Raw genomic sequence first — 15052 nt, forward strand, 5'->3', positions numbered from 1 at the left:
AATAATTTCCAATATGAATAAGAGAAACGAAAGAGAATAAAGGTAAATTCTTTACTAGGTGGCTGCTTTTCTTTTTCCTTGTCATTTCCGCAATCAACGTATTATTGTTCCATTTCAATAACAATACTCTTCTAAGAATATTATGTCCAAGTTTGATAGACTTTGTTGTTGCTGTTTCATTGGCCTCTACCTAACATTTAAGCACATTATTTTCTAAATCCAATGTTTGGTGCCTCAAGAGAAAACATTGTAGCATGATAAAATAGACTAGTTCGTCAGTTCAATTCAAACTACCCACGTGGCCGTCGTTGTTGTAGTCAAAATCAAAAGCAGCTCATTTTGGTGGATTATCGCAAAAACATAAGGACTTTAATTATTAAAAATTTAAAACAATATAACTTTAACTGCCTCATGCTAAACTTACAAAGTAAACCAATTTAACTAAAAGTTATTTTTCCTTTAAGCAAAAGTAAAACTTCATTCAAAAAACAAATCAATAACAATAAAAGTATGACCAAGTTTAGATATGAGAAGTCGAGATTTAAAAAACATATATAATATTAAAAAAAATTGAAATTTGAAAGGTCATGACCCTCCATTACTGAGTAATAGAGGAAAGGTAAAATGAAATGAGATGACAATTAAATAACATATTGAGAAAAAAATTGGAGAAAAGATTAAAACTCTAGAGATAGTAGATTTGACAATCCAATAATTAAACAATAGCTAATTAATTACAAGACCATTGATCTCAAATTCTCAATGAAGAGTTATACAATGGGCCCAAACATTATTGAAACAATGAACAACGTGGAGGCAAATTAAGTCAAAGTTAAAGAATGAAAAGTGTTGGAGGTTTGGGAGGAAGATGGTGAGCAATGAAGTGTTTGTACCACAATGCAGAGAGTCTTGTGGTTCTATTGAGAGACCTATAATCCACATGATGAAGCCCAAACCTTACACTGCATCCATAGAGCCACTCAAAGTTGTCTAACAATGACCACACAAAATACCCTCTCACATCTGCTCCTTTCCTGCTCGTTTATTAATTTCACAATTTTTACATTCAATATTATAATTAGCAAAAGAAAATAAACAAAAAAAAATTACATAATAACTCTATCATAACAAATATACTATTAATACTTCTAGAATACATGACGATTTTAATTGCTTCACAGAGGCCGTGAAAAGTAGTTAAAAACAAGTAATGAAAATCGAATTGACTATTCAACTAGTTAAAACACTTATTCAAAAATTAATTGTTAAAACTACATATAATCGAACCATAATTAAACTTTTCATAAATAAAATATTTTATTAAATTGATCAAAAAAACTTATTCAAGGTTTACCAGTTTAGTTGGCTAAGTTGACCTGATGTTTAGTGCTATAGTAAAAAATAGTGTGTATCATTAAAATGATAAAAAGTATCACTACTTTCTAAATTACTCTCCATTTAAAATTAATAATCTATCTTAATTACCTTTATAGTGTGTTTGGATTAATGGGGATTGAATTTGAATCAAATCCCTCATTCGAATACACAAAATTTATAGATTTGAATTATATTTTCTTTATAATTTAAAATTCTTTTATACACTAGTTATTTGAAATTAAATTACTTTAAACATGTCATTTTTTTTGTATTTTCACTATTAATACTTTTTATAACTCTCATATCTTTTCTTATCTCTCATTTTCGCCTTTTTTTGATTGAAAAATAAAGATAAATTTATTTCTTTTAATTTTTTATTTTCATTTTGAATACCAATATATCTCTCTTATTCATTTAAAATTTTTTAAACTGTTCAAACAAAGGATTTAAAATACATGAATGTTAAATATGAGATTTGAAATCTAAAATTAAAATCCAAATTCACCCATCTAAAGATTACCTTAATTTCTTTCTTATACAATTAATAAGGCATTTGTAGAAAACAATAATTTTATGTTATTGAGTTATTTGCGAAGTATCATATATTTTACATCCATGCTAACTGTTAGAAAATGTCCTAGAAGAATTTAACGTATAATTGTAACAATACCTTATGGCTGTGGCCAAGGAATTCAAGTAACCGCTCAAGTAGCTCACTCTTTCCACATCATTGATTATGTCTGTTGTGGTAGAGTTGGGAGCTTCCATGTCTCCATATCCTACAACACATTAAGAAAAGAACCCCATGAGCATGATTATATGAACAAATATATAATGATAAACTGATATTAATTCCATCACAGATATTATATTTTGGCTCGGATCATTTAAATTTATAAAATAAATCAAGAGTGTGCATTTAGAGAGAAATAGGAAAAATAATACTTGAATGGTGAGCCTCATTTCTAATTATGAAATCTTGACTCTATTTACAACCGCATTTTGGTGTTTAATGTTGGGACAAAAACAATTGATTTGTAATTTGTAATTTTTTTTATTATTTGATTAATTGATGAGACTATAATTTGTATAAAAAGATTGATTTCAATGCACTCACCATTTTCTGTGATGAACATTGGTAGATTATTGTACCTCTCCTTTATATATGTAACCATCTTTTCCATTCCTTGTGGATGAACATACAGCCAATCAACTGAAGTCTGCATAATTTACATATACTGATAATAATTACGTACTTTGATTTGCAAAATGTTAGGTTAGGATAAGACATATTTCAAAAAAAAAAAAAGTTTAAGTATAGATAAGACATGAAAATGATATAATATGTGAGAAGGCCTACATGCATCAAAGTTTTCTTTAAAAGAAATATTTAAGTGTGTGTGCATGTATATTGATTGCCTCCAATATTTATTAGCATTACTTCTTAAGTCACTTGCTTTTTATCCCATATTTTCACAAATCTATTATATTTTAATTTAATTATGATTCTACTCTATGAATTGGTAAACTCATTTTCTATTTCCAAAAATTAGTTTCTTGACTCTAAATTTGACTAAGACATAAATCCATTCTTTTTTATTTTAATTTTTTATATTTTCCGTGTGTTTCCTTTTTTTTTTCCTATCCTTAATCTGTCTATCTTATAACGTCATGACATCTTATCTTATTTCAATTACTTGTGATTATAATGATTGTTTTGGTCATGAAAAAAATTTATTCCAATATTACTCAATATTAAATATATTTTTAAAGCCTCAACCTCAGTCCTAATCCCAATCATAACTTCATTCTTAATTTTTCAAAATTCACACCTATATACCAAGCAAGGCCTTGTAGTGTAAACTTTTTGGATTGGCATAGTGAGAGGGATGGAGATTTTCATACCTTACCTCCAAGGAGGATGCCATTCCTATGATGAGCATAAAGGGCAAAACCTTCAGTTTTGAAGCTCCTAAACCTGGCTCACACTCAGAAAACATGCAATCTTTTGCATAATAGCTTGTGTAATGATTCACCCCAATGAAATCTATTCCATTTTTCTTGAGTTTTTTCCACTTCTTGCTTCGAAAATTTTGGCAGATCATGGCCTATAATTTCTTGCATTTCTGTTGGATATTTCCCGAATATAATTGGGTCCAAGAACCTGCGTTATTCATGCATTAACGGTAATAAAAAAATAATTTATCCATAACGGGAGCTAGAATTAAATATTATCAGTCATAATTCTGCTTTAATTTAAGAAATATAAGAGTGTTAATTAAAACAGAGAACTAAGTAAAACGGTGGCTATGAAATTTACCAATTCAAGAAAAATGATTGAGCTCTCTCAGCTGCTAACTTGTCTTCTGAGGAGTTGCTAAAGGGTTCAAACCATATAGCATGCATCACAATTCCAATTTTTCCTCCTTGCTTTTTCTGAGTTGCCAGCCAATACATTTAATTAGAGCACTTTATTTATATATATGTAGTTATTTATTTATTTTTTGGATTGCATTATATTCATTTCTTAAGCTGTATGTATAGATTTACATCAGTTCATATTTTTAGTCTTTATTTTTATTAGTAATTATTAAATATAAATAAACTTTTATTTGACTCCCAAGTTGTAGACATTTAACTGTAGACTACTTGAAGTTCAACCAGATTTATTTCACTAACAGTTAAATTAATCATTCACATGTTGTTTCTCATTATGCAAGAAAAAGTGATGATAGAGGGAGGGAGGGAGAGATTTGGATCCCTCCAATGGTAAAATTGTGGCAAGAATCAAATGAATATGAAAGAATGACTATACCTTGAAATTTCTTGAAGATTCTAAACTCTGTAATTGATTTTTAAGAGATCTTCAAGAATATGTATTGTTAATTCTTATAGCTCAATTATTGTAGTTAGCAATGCGCCTTTTAGAACTTTTGATGTTTAATTTAGTCCTTCCATTTAAATATTTCACCTATTTAGTTCCCATGTACAATTTTGTCAATACATTATCTAAAGATAATTAGAAAGTGAAGCATACCTTTATGCATTTATATTTTTTTTTTCTAGCTCAAGTTCACTTTAACTTATTCAAATTATTTTTTGATTCCATTGCCTAATATCCTTAAAAACTTGGGGTTATTACCTCCTATTCAAACTAATATGAATCCCTGCTATATAAGATTATTATTATTAACGACAACCTCACATGTACCTAAGAATGTCTTTGATATGTTTAGCTTACACAATTGAATTGATCTAACCTATAACAGCTGGCTAGACATGTCCATATATCATGTTTTAATTATGTGGCTTTTTTATTTTAAAGGACATGAATAATTGAGAACGGTCCAAATCAGATTCCAAAGTAATTACCTCATATTTGGATCTGTAAAGGTGAACAACAGAGACATGGGACAAGATAAGGTTGTGGGCAGCAAGAAAAGGGTCCTTCTCAGAATCGCCATGGCTGCAATTGCCAAAGGAAGCAGAGCAACTTGAAGGAGGCCAAATCCCTCTTCTGTATCCATTTATCACTGCCACGTTCGGCTCGTTCAACGTTACCCACTTCTTCACTCTGTCCCCAAACTTCTTAAAGCATGTTTCTGCATAGTACTTGAATTCCTCCCTATCATTCAACCACCAACACACACACGCACATCCTTAATCTTCTTTATAATGTTCCAAGTTTAGCATTAGCAGGGTACTATGAGAAGCTTTTATCTCACTCTATTTTAGGACTCAGCCATCCTTTGTATATGTCTTCAAGCTCCTGAGGTATGTCAAAGTGTGTTAATGTCACAAGCGGCTCTATTCCTGCATACAACCACACATTATTTTTAAAGTATTAAAAATTGAACCATTCATTAACCTGTTCAAGGACTAATGATCAAAATCGTGTTTAGACTAGTCATAAATAAAATATTTTATTGACATAATTAAAGTACAGATTCAATTATTTGTTGATTCAATTGATCAGGTTGATATAATTTTTAATGCTATGGTTATTTTATCTACCAAACCCACATGATGGCCCGCCACACTTATCTAGTGGATCCACAATCCTATTAGGTGGGTTTGTTCATCCTTTCTTAGTCGAATCTATGCATGACAAATACCTTTTCTAAGAATGGCATTGATGAGGCGATCATAATAATCAAGGCCTTCTTTGTTCACCTTGCCAAATCTTCCCTCTGGAAAGAGAGTAAGAATCATTAGTTGAAATGCATGTAAAAAGATTTTTTTTCTTTAAGTAAAAATTGAGATTTAGTTAAATAGGTTGGTAAATTAGATGTGAAGAAAATGGAAAACTTGCTGGGTAAAATTCTGGCCCATGACAGTGAAAAGCGATAACTGTTTACTCCAATGTACTCCATAAGATCCACATCCTCCTGCTTGTCCACCACCAAGGCAAATTCAACAGAAAAAACAGGGATTAGCAATCAGTCTGCATGAGTTTTTTTTTTTTTTTTGGACCAAAGCCTTCATGAATAACATATAAGCATAACAGACAAAATAGTATTTATTACTGTCCCCTTATTATTATAATATGATTTTTAGAAGGACACTATGATTGTTATCATCACGCACCTTTACAAATGGTTTAAATCATTAATTTTTAATAACGCTGTCTAACTTTAACTAAATTTCTTACTAATTAATTTGTATGAAATGGTTACAAAGACCATATAATAAGATTAATATATTGATGAAGCCTTGCCCGTATTATATTGGCATAGGGTTTTTTTTCCCCCACCTGAATTGGTTTAGGGTTGACTCATAAATCCATGTGTATTTTTTTTTAAAAAAAATTGTTACATTATAAAATTTGTAAATTCAAGTATAGCATATAAATTATATAAAGTCCAAATTGAAATTTAGAAGAATGAAAAATAAATCACATTGAAATAGATAGATAATAAATAAATACAATGATATACTTGGAAGTCCCTGTGGACTAATTTGACGTAAATTTTTTTACCAAATTACTTTTTTAATTCTCATCAAAATAAAAAATATATAATTGTTGAACTCTAAACTGAAATTGTTAATAACAAAAATAAAGTTGTTAATATAAGAAGTGTAATCGTAAGTTTGGGTGTGCAATAACATGCATGCTTCTTATATTAACAACATCATCTTAGTGATAAATAACTTCAATTTAAGTATTAACAATAGTTGATCATAAATTCATCAATTTAGTCAATGCAATAATAAATATGTTTTCTATATTAATAACTTTACATTTGTTATTAAAAATTTAGTTTAGGTTTTAACAGTACTATACTTTCCATTATCTTGTAGAGGGTTACAAATGTAATTTCACAAAAAATTATAACAAATAAATACTTAAGAATTTTAGAGTAATAATCTCATTCCATGATATTATTTTGCTGTTTATTTATTTTAAAGGTCATGCCAAAAAATTTTTTATTTTAGAGAGATTTATTTTCCATTTTCCCTTAAAATTTTTCAAAAGATAAGAAAAAATAGAATACAATAAAAAGGATTTAAATTTTATATTTTATAAAAATAATAAAATGAGCGAAATATTAAAAAAATAAACTTTCATGTAAATTCATCTCTCAATTTCAAAGGATTTAAATCCTAATAAAACTATCCTAAAATTTAATAATTTAAACTTCAATCCCAGTAATCATGTGAGGAAGGCATTATCACATGAAATAGTCGAACTTTAATCCTCAAAAAAATTCTAAGAACTTTATTTCCTTTTATTATTGAATCAACTTTCACATGATTGTTACAGCTTGCGTATTCAACTCCCTCTCCCTCTCTCTGTCACACACACACAAAGGAGAACACAGCCGTGTGTAAAGCGTAGTGTGTAGGCTGTGCATGAAATCATTAACAATAAATGGTGACATGGAAACTTCAACATCAAGTTCAATCATTTGGTGCTTGAAAACCTTAGAAAAAAAAAATGTCATTAATTGTTTTGCTAATGTAGTTTAAAAAAACATTTATAAATCCATCAATCTCAACTTTAAAAAATTTAAATTCTAATAAAAATATCCTAAAATTTAATAATTCAAACTTCAATTCTAGTAATCATGTAACGAAAGCATTATCACATGAAATAGTTGAACTCTAATCCTCGAAAAAATCTAAAGGCATGTTTGGTTAATGGGTTTCTATTTTTAAAAACAAAAAAAATAAAAAACTTGTTTAGATGAGTTTTTTTTAATCTAATTACTTTTAAAACTGTTCTCATTTTTTACTTTTAAAAACAAAAAAATAAATATATTCAAACTGTGTTTATTTTTTATTTTTAAAATATTACGTTTGATTATTGAAAATTATAATTATTTTAATTAATAATTATCACAAACCACTGCCATTAACAGCTCGTGGCCATTATTATTGACTAATTTTTTAATTTTAAAATTATTTTTTAATAACACAAATGAATTTTTTATTTTGTTTTGAAAAATAAATTTAAAAACTAATTTGTAAAACAATTTTTAAAATTAAAAAAGAGAGTGAGAGAACAACAACCAAACTAGTAAATTACATCATAGACAGACTTTTAGAGGGGGGGACCAGCTCAGACTTTCAAAATCAATTAGGTGGGGGTCGGTATCTCCCTATCTTTTTTGATTTTGGAGCCAATTAAGTAATTATCAAAGTCTTGTCCTAAAAAACTGGGATAAATAAGTTGGCCCCACTTTCAACTGTTCTATCATATAGTCATTTGTTTAAAGTAAGAATTTCACAAAAATATGATCCATCAATATATCTATATCTATGATTATATACTCTCCCTATTTTTATATATAAAATATTTTTAATTTAATCTCATATTTAATAAAAAATTTTATTTAATTAAACTCATATAAAAATACAATAATTTTTTATTTTACTCTTAATAATATCATTATTAATATTATGATGGGTGGTAGGAAAAATATATAATTAATAATTTATTTTATTTTTAATATAAGAATAAAATTATCTAATTATTTAAAAATATTATGGTCATCTTTATATTTAGAGACAAAATTAATTTTTTTAAAAATGTTTATATATAAAGATAAAGGAGTATCTATTAAATAGATTGAACATTCAGTAGGCTAATATGGAGAAGCTACATGCAATACATGGGATTTAAGAAATATCAAAAAGGCCATGAAAATCACACGAACGACAGTAATTAAGTCAAGTTCATTCTCAATAAGGTTCTACACTCTAAAGGTGCCTTGTCTAAAATTTTAATATCTAGGTTATTACATAGAGCTTTGAGTGCCAAAAAAAACTAATATTAAAATGAAAGCTATGGCTAAAGTGCACTTTCAATCTTTAACTTTATACAAAATTTCATTATAGTTTCTTAATTGTGTATAATGCATTTTTAATCATTTAACTCTAACACCTTCTTTTTATGAACAAAAAAAATTGTTACATTAAATTTTTAAATATTGACAAAATATTCTCACATATTGACATATTAAATTTATTTTTTAAAAAAATAATAATGATTGAGATAAAAAATAATCATTTAAAACTAATAAAATTAGTATTAAAAAATTGAAAAGATACTTTATAAAATTAAGGGATTAAATTAAAATTTTTTATAAAATTATAGGATCAAAGATGCACTTGGTGAAAGATATTTTAGTTTTATACATGTCATTACTCATATAATATGTATGCAGTTAACTTTGTGATTAAAAGAATATTCTTTTTGAGTTAATCCATCATGGAAAGTACGTCACCTAACTCATTAACATATTTCCTCTATTTTTATTTATAAAAAAAACTGTATCACACATTTAAAAAAATTAATTAATTATATTAATTATATTTAAAAATAAAAAATTAGATTACCATACCTTTTATTAATTGTATTAATTAAGTCTTCATTAATTATTTTTTATGAATATAAATGATGAAATTATAAAGGATAATTTAAAAATTTTACAATAAATGCCAATTAAAAAATATAATTTTGCTTATATAAAAAAAAAAGACTAAAATTGATATTTTTTTTATAAATAAAAATGAAAAAAGGAGTATGGTTCAAGATTAAATAATGTTTGAAATAAATACAAACTAAGCTAACTTTGCCATTAGGTATTTTCAATATTTCGCACATATCAAGAAAATGTTATCACATTTTTAAAAGTAAAAAAAATGATTTTATCCTACTAAAATGTAGTTACGTACATATTAAAGGTAGACAAGGTTAGGGATAAAAGCATCCAACTATTCGAAAATATTTCACTTTATATTGTTACCCAAAAAAAGTAAATATTATATTACACTTCATTTTATATTATGGACAAAAAAAATCCTAAAATACACTTTATAATAAGGACATGTCACATGAGCGAGTAATTATTTTTAGAAGTAATATATGAAAAAGGTCAAAAATACTTAATGTGTGAGGGGTAGTGATTTGTTACGAATGAATTATTTGGGGGACACTTTAATTAATAATCCTGCAGAGGCGACAAAAAGCAAAACAAGTCGTTGAAGAAAATAACCGGTGGGGCTGCCCCCGTGTCCATTCAATCCCTCTCATTCACTTTACAAATCATCATTATTACAAATCATAAGTGCTTTTCCTTTGGTGCAGATTCTTGATTAATTGCGTGCATTTCATTATATAATTTTATTCTAATAATTTAAATTTAATTTTAACTGTTCACATTTTTTTTCATATTTTTAGTCATTATGTTATTTTTATTTTTATTTTACAACCATTTCATTAGCTTCACACTTTAAAACTGTATTTCCCTATGAAAATTTTTTTCCCATTTAGAGATTATAAAATTTTATGTTTGGTATAATTATTTTTTAAGCGATATTTTCTTTAAAAAATATTTTTTGGTATAAAAAATTAAATTTTTAATTTTTTTTATAAATTCATTAATAGTTAATTTCCCGGAGTTAGGTAACATATCATGAGTTTTAGGTTTTCCATCTTACTGTCAATATATAGCTGCAGCTATTTCCCCACACACATAATTAATTCTCACCCAACCCAAAACAATGTTAAGTAATTTCTTGAAAATTTGGCCAAAAAAAAAAGTAATTTCTTGAAAAAAGTATAACTTGGTTTTAGTTTGCCACAAGTTCTACATGGTAAATTACAAACTTCCATACCAAACACACCCTTCCATTTAACTATATTCTGACATCTGGTTAATGCATTTAAAATTGTTTTAAAAAATAAAAAAAAAATCCATGCATGTTCAAGTTGATATGAAAAATCAAGCAATCCTTAAACTATATATTAAACACGGAATGAAGAGATAATATAACTTTTACACTCTAAAGTTTTTTAATTACAAATTTAATTTATGAATCTTAACTAAGTACAATCAAATTTTTATGATTTATTAAAATAAATAATTATAGGTATCGAATTACACCAAGTTAAAAAAATTATACGGACTAAACTGTTACAAGTTAAAAAATTTCTAAATCAAAATTAAACAACTAAATTAATAATTGAAAAAAGTTTTAAGGACTAAAAAGTATTTTTAAAGTGATAAAACATTGTACTCATTGGAATCTATGACTCCTAAATTGATTGATATTGCCGAAAAGAGAAACTTGGTATAATATTGATACCTGATAACGATGATAATCATCAACAGCAATATCTCCATTTGTTCCGTCCATTATGTTGCCTGGAAAAAGTAGAACAATATTGCTCTCCTTCATTATAGTTTCTTATTAGCTTTCTGGGTGTGAGGAGTGAGGACCTCAAGCTCAAAGCTAAGCTTATTATATTGGAAAGTTCATGAAGAAACAGAACCTGGTTTATGAGTGAAAACATCCCAGTTACTCAGTCCCTTACCATCACTCAAGAAAGCTCCTTCAATCTGCAAAACAAGATACAAATGATGATGATCAAATCAAACTCCTTAATTCCATTCATATATATATCTTTAAATTGTAATGTATGAAGATGAACCTGGTAAGAGGAAGATGCAGTTCCAAAGAGGAAGTTACTGGGAAAAGGAGATGATTCTGAATTCTGGTTCATGAACAGAGTATCATCACTTGTACTGTAAATTACTCCCATGAAAGCTGACAAAAATAAGCTCAAGGAGAAGGGAGAACGAAGCAGAGATGATGCTGGAAACTTCATAGTTAGTGTTCTTATGATTCTCTCTCCCTCTGTGTGTGTGTGTGTGTGTGCGCTCTTGTGCGTGTTTACTTCTTCTGTGAGTTAACTATGAGTGAGAGAAGAGAAGGATCGCAATAACCATGATAGGCTGATATAATGAGGACATTTTCTGTCATACTCAAATTTGGCATGTATTCGTCGATTCACAAGGACCAATTGGCTTGGAGACAAAATTTCAAATTTGAATTTAGGAGAATAAGAAGAAAAAAATTAGATACAATGATATTACTTTTTTGAAACATAGAAAGTATATTCTGCGGACAACAAAGACTAATCTTGCCCAAATGTTTGGCAAATTAAAGAGTCATTATTTAAATTATACTATTTGTGCAAGTATTACAGAATTATATGAACAGATCACCTTCAAACAAATCCAAATAGAGGCAAGGAGGTGTGTTGCCCCTCATAATTCAATGATTTAGTGAGAATTACTAATAATCTTATAGTCTAATAACATATCAATTTCCTATATAAATGAGAGATCGTAGGTTTAATATCACTTTTAATCTCAAGCAGTTAATACTTGCCTTTTAATTCAAAAATATAATTGGGGGGTGGAAATGGGGTTTTTACTTCTAAAAACTTTAAAGTAGATTTTAGCCCCCATTTCATATTTAATTTTCAATTTAATCCCCCATTTAATTATTAGTTCCTCGATCCGTCCCTTATGACTTATAGATTTTATATTTTGCATTAATAATGTTGATAATATATTTACTAAGTAGGTCTCATATATATTAACTGATGATAATAAAATTAACTGATGATAATATATTTACTAAGTAGGTCTCATATATATTACACGAAATCTAATGAACAAGCCATATTAATATTAACTTGTAAAATTATGTTAATTGATAAATATTTTGTATTTGATAGTGACGTCACAAAATATTGATATGGCCATATTCATGACATTGATTATTATCTAAAATATTACATTGGGTCCTCATTACAATTTTAACTGGCCACAATCACATGGTCTTAAAAGTGATTTTGATTTCATAGATGAATTTTAACTAGCTAGTGGACTGAATACATCAGAAATTGTTGAAAAGAAAAAATCATCTGTAATCTGTAATATTTATAATTTCGGAACACTAGTGTCAGTTGTTATAATTTTTAAAGTTTATTATCAAAGCAAATTATAATAATGAATTTTGTCATATTATTAATTTAAATAATTATGAATTTTTAGAGCTAAATTAACTTAGGCCACAAACAGAGGAATGCAAAGAAGATTTTATTTTGTGGGAATAAATCATAAAAAAAAATGATATGCAAACAATTCTGGAAAGTTACGTAAGACAAGGGATTGGAAACTAGTTGATTGCTACATTTTTGGAAAGGGCTGATTCACTAGTGCAATAAATCCTACACCATTGCCAAACAAACAATGATTGTGAGGGAAGTTGACTTACTCGACAACATGGACGGTGGGATTCTGGACGGACGTGATTTAATTTAAAGGACTTGAAGAATAAAATAAAAGTCCTCTTACAGAAATTAATTGACGGTGCATAAAGAACCCTAATGCAACAATATGTCACCATGAAAGGAAATCTTTGTGATTGAAAGCGCTGGAAATTTGGATCAGAGAATAGCTTAAATTAAATCCACCCGCTAAATGAGTATGCTAATTACAATTATTGAATTTCATCAACACTTAAAAATTATTATAATATATGTCCTTCCAAAAATTCAAAACATCTTTTATGATTGGACTCCTCTTCATTGTCTCCCTTAAAAATTTGAAATTTAATACTTTTAAATACGATAAAATATCTAATAATTGTTTGATTAAATCGAATAATTTTACATGTTAACGTGCTATATGAAACTCTCATTACGTGAGGGGATTGAAAAATTTTGTAAAGTTATCTAGGATGTAGCAAAGACATATACACAAGGAACGAGAGTTTGATAGATTTCACATGTCAAATGAGATCTACTATTGTAAAACTCCTCCTCTCTCTCTACTAGTATTTCAAATTATTTAGAGAAAAACTAAGATTAATGCATAAATTTGCCCTCGGAATTTTTTTCAAAGGTGTTTAATTAGTATTTTAAATATTAAAGATGCAATATTACTCGATATTTTTTTAAAGCAGTGCAATGTTGCTCTAAATTAACAAAAACAAAATATTGACCATTAGTTGATTATTTGTGCTAATGTGGCATATACATATGACATTCACCTTAACTTTTTTTTCCCACTAAACGCTCCACCGATCCGACACTTCTAAGTTCTAACCCCAATCGCTGGCCGTAATATTGTCAAGTAAATAATTTTACAAACATCCCAAAGATTTTAAAAATTAGGCAAATATAATCAAGCTTCATGTCACTAGCACATATGGGAATAAAATTTTTTATCAATTCAACGGATCAAAGATCTAAGAAGCAACTATGAGCTTCGAGTATTACTTGCATTCACAGTTCTGCCAGTATTCCACTAGCAATCAGGAGTCTCCATGCTTCTTCAGCAAGGGAAGGAAGCCATTCTGCCGCTTCAAGGAAGGGAGAGTGAAAGATTTATACCTCTTTGAAGCCTTGACATATGGAACACTAGGCATGAGAGGAGGAATTGAAAAATGGAAACATGAACAAGGAATCTCAGTGAATCGAATCTCAACAAGTGAGGGGGAAAAGAAGAAGCTTAGGATAAGTCGTGAAAGCTAGGAGGAGGAAGCGATCTAGGTCCATGGCTCCCTTTCTATTCCTATATCAGCGCACAGGATTTTCAAGCATAAGAAAGGGACATTCAATGGAGAGACGGACTTGGGGGGTTATTGTAATTGTCACCCAAGATTCACAAGGAAGCAAATGAAGAGGTTTCAAGATAACAAGAATCAATAAATAAAATCTATATATAAAATCAGCAAGATTTCAAATGATAGGTGTTGGCAGCTCAAAGAAGAAGAAGAATGCAGCGGTGGTGTGATGACTACTACTACTATTATTTCCTTTTCCATTTTTTTCTTAAAAAAAAAAAGAAAAATGATCTGGAAGCTTTACCATGTCACATAAGTATACATGAGTCAACTAACGGTCAACTTTTTTTCTATCAAGGGCAACATTACATTATTTTAAAAATATTGGGGCAATATTGTATCTTTATATGTTTAAAATATTAATTCCATCTCATGGTGGTAATCAAGCTGTCCAGTTACTATTTCTATTCGGAGTGTGTTTAGTTTTATATTCGACGCAACATGGTTTCCACTCTATTTATTTATATGACTATTTGATTGAAATAAATTTAAGCATTGTCAAGTCTTATTAAATGACAGATTTTCAAAAGGCATTTTTACATTCATACATACCCAAACTCCAAATACCTGCTCCACCTGTTGTTTAAGCGATTGTAAAAACACCTATTGACCCTATTTTCGAGAATTACTTCTTGGGCCTCATTTGATTTGAACCGATATCTGCTTTGATTGACAAGTTTTTGTTGGGCAATGTTATGAACTGATTTGCATTTGTTGTCTTTTGGGCCATTGTGACCGCACAAAA

The 15052-nt window shown here is 28.3% G+C and overlaps 1 pseudogene; it reads right to left on the reverse strand.

The window, feature by feature from the left end:
- Positions 1-671: 671 nt before the first annotated feature.
- On the reverse strand, positions 672-11600 carry LOC129300115 (beta-glucosidase 46-like; annotated as a pseudogene).
- Positions 11601-15052: the final 3452 nt, after the last annotated feature.

Source organism: Prosopis cineraria, unplaced genomic scaffold (assembly GCF_029017545.1).
Source record: "Prosopis cineraria cultivar Desert tree isolate PC_DT_omini unplaced genomic scaffold, ASM2901754v1 PC1436, whole genome shotgun sequence".
In the NCBI taxonomy this organism is placed as follows: Eukaryota; Viridiplantae; Streptophyta; class Magnoliopsida; order Fabales; family Fabaceae; genus Prosopis; species Prosopis cineraria.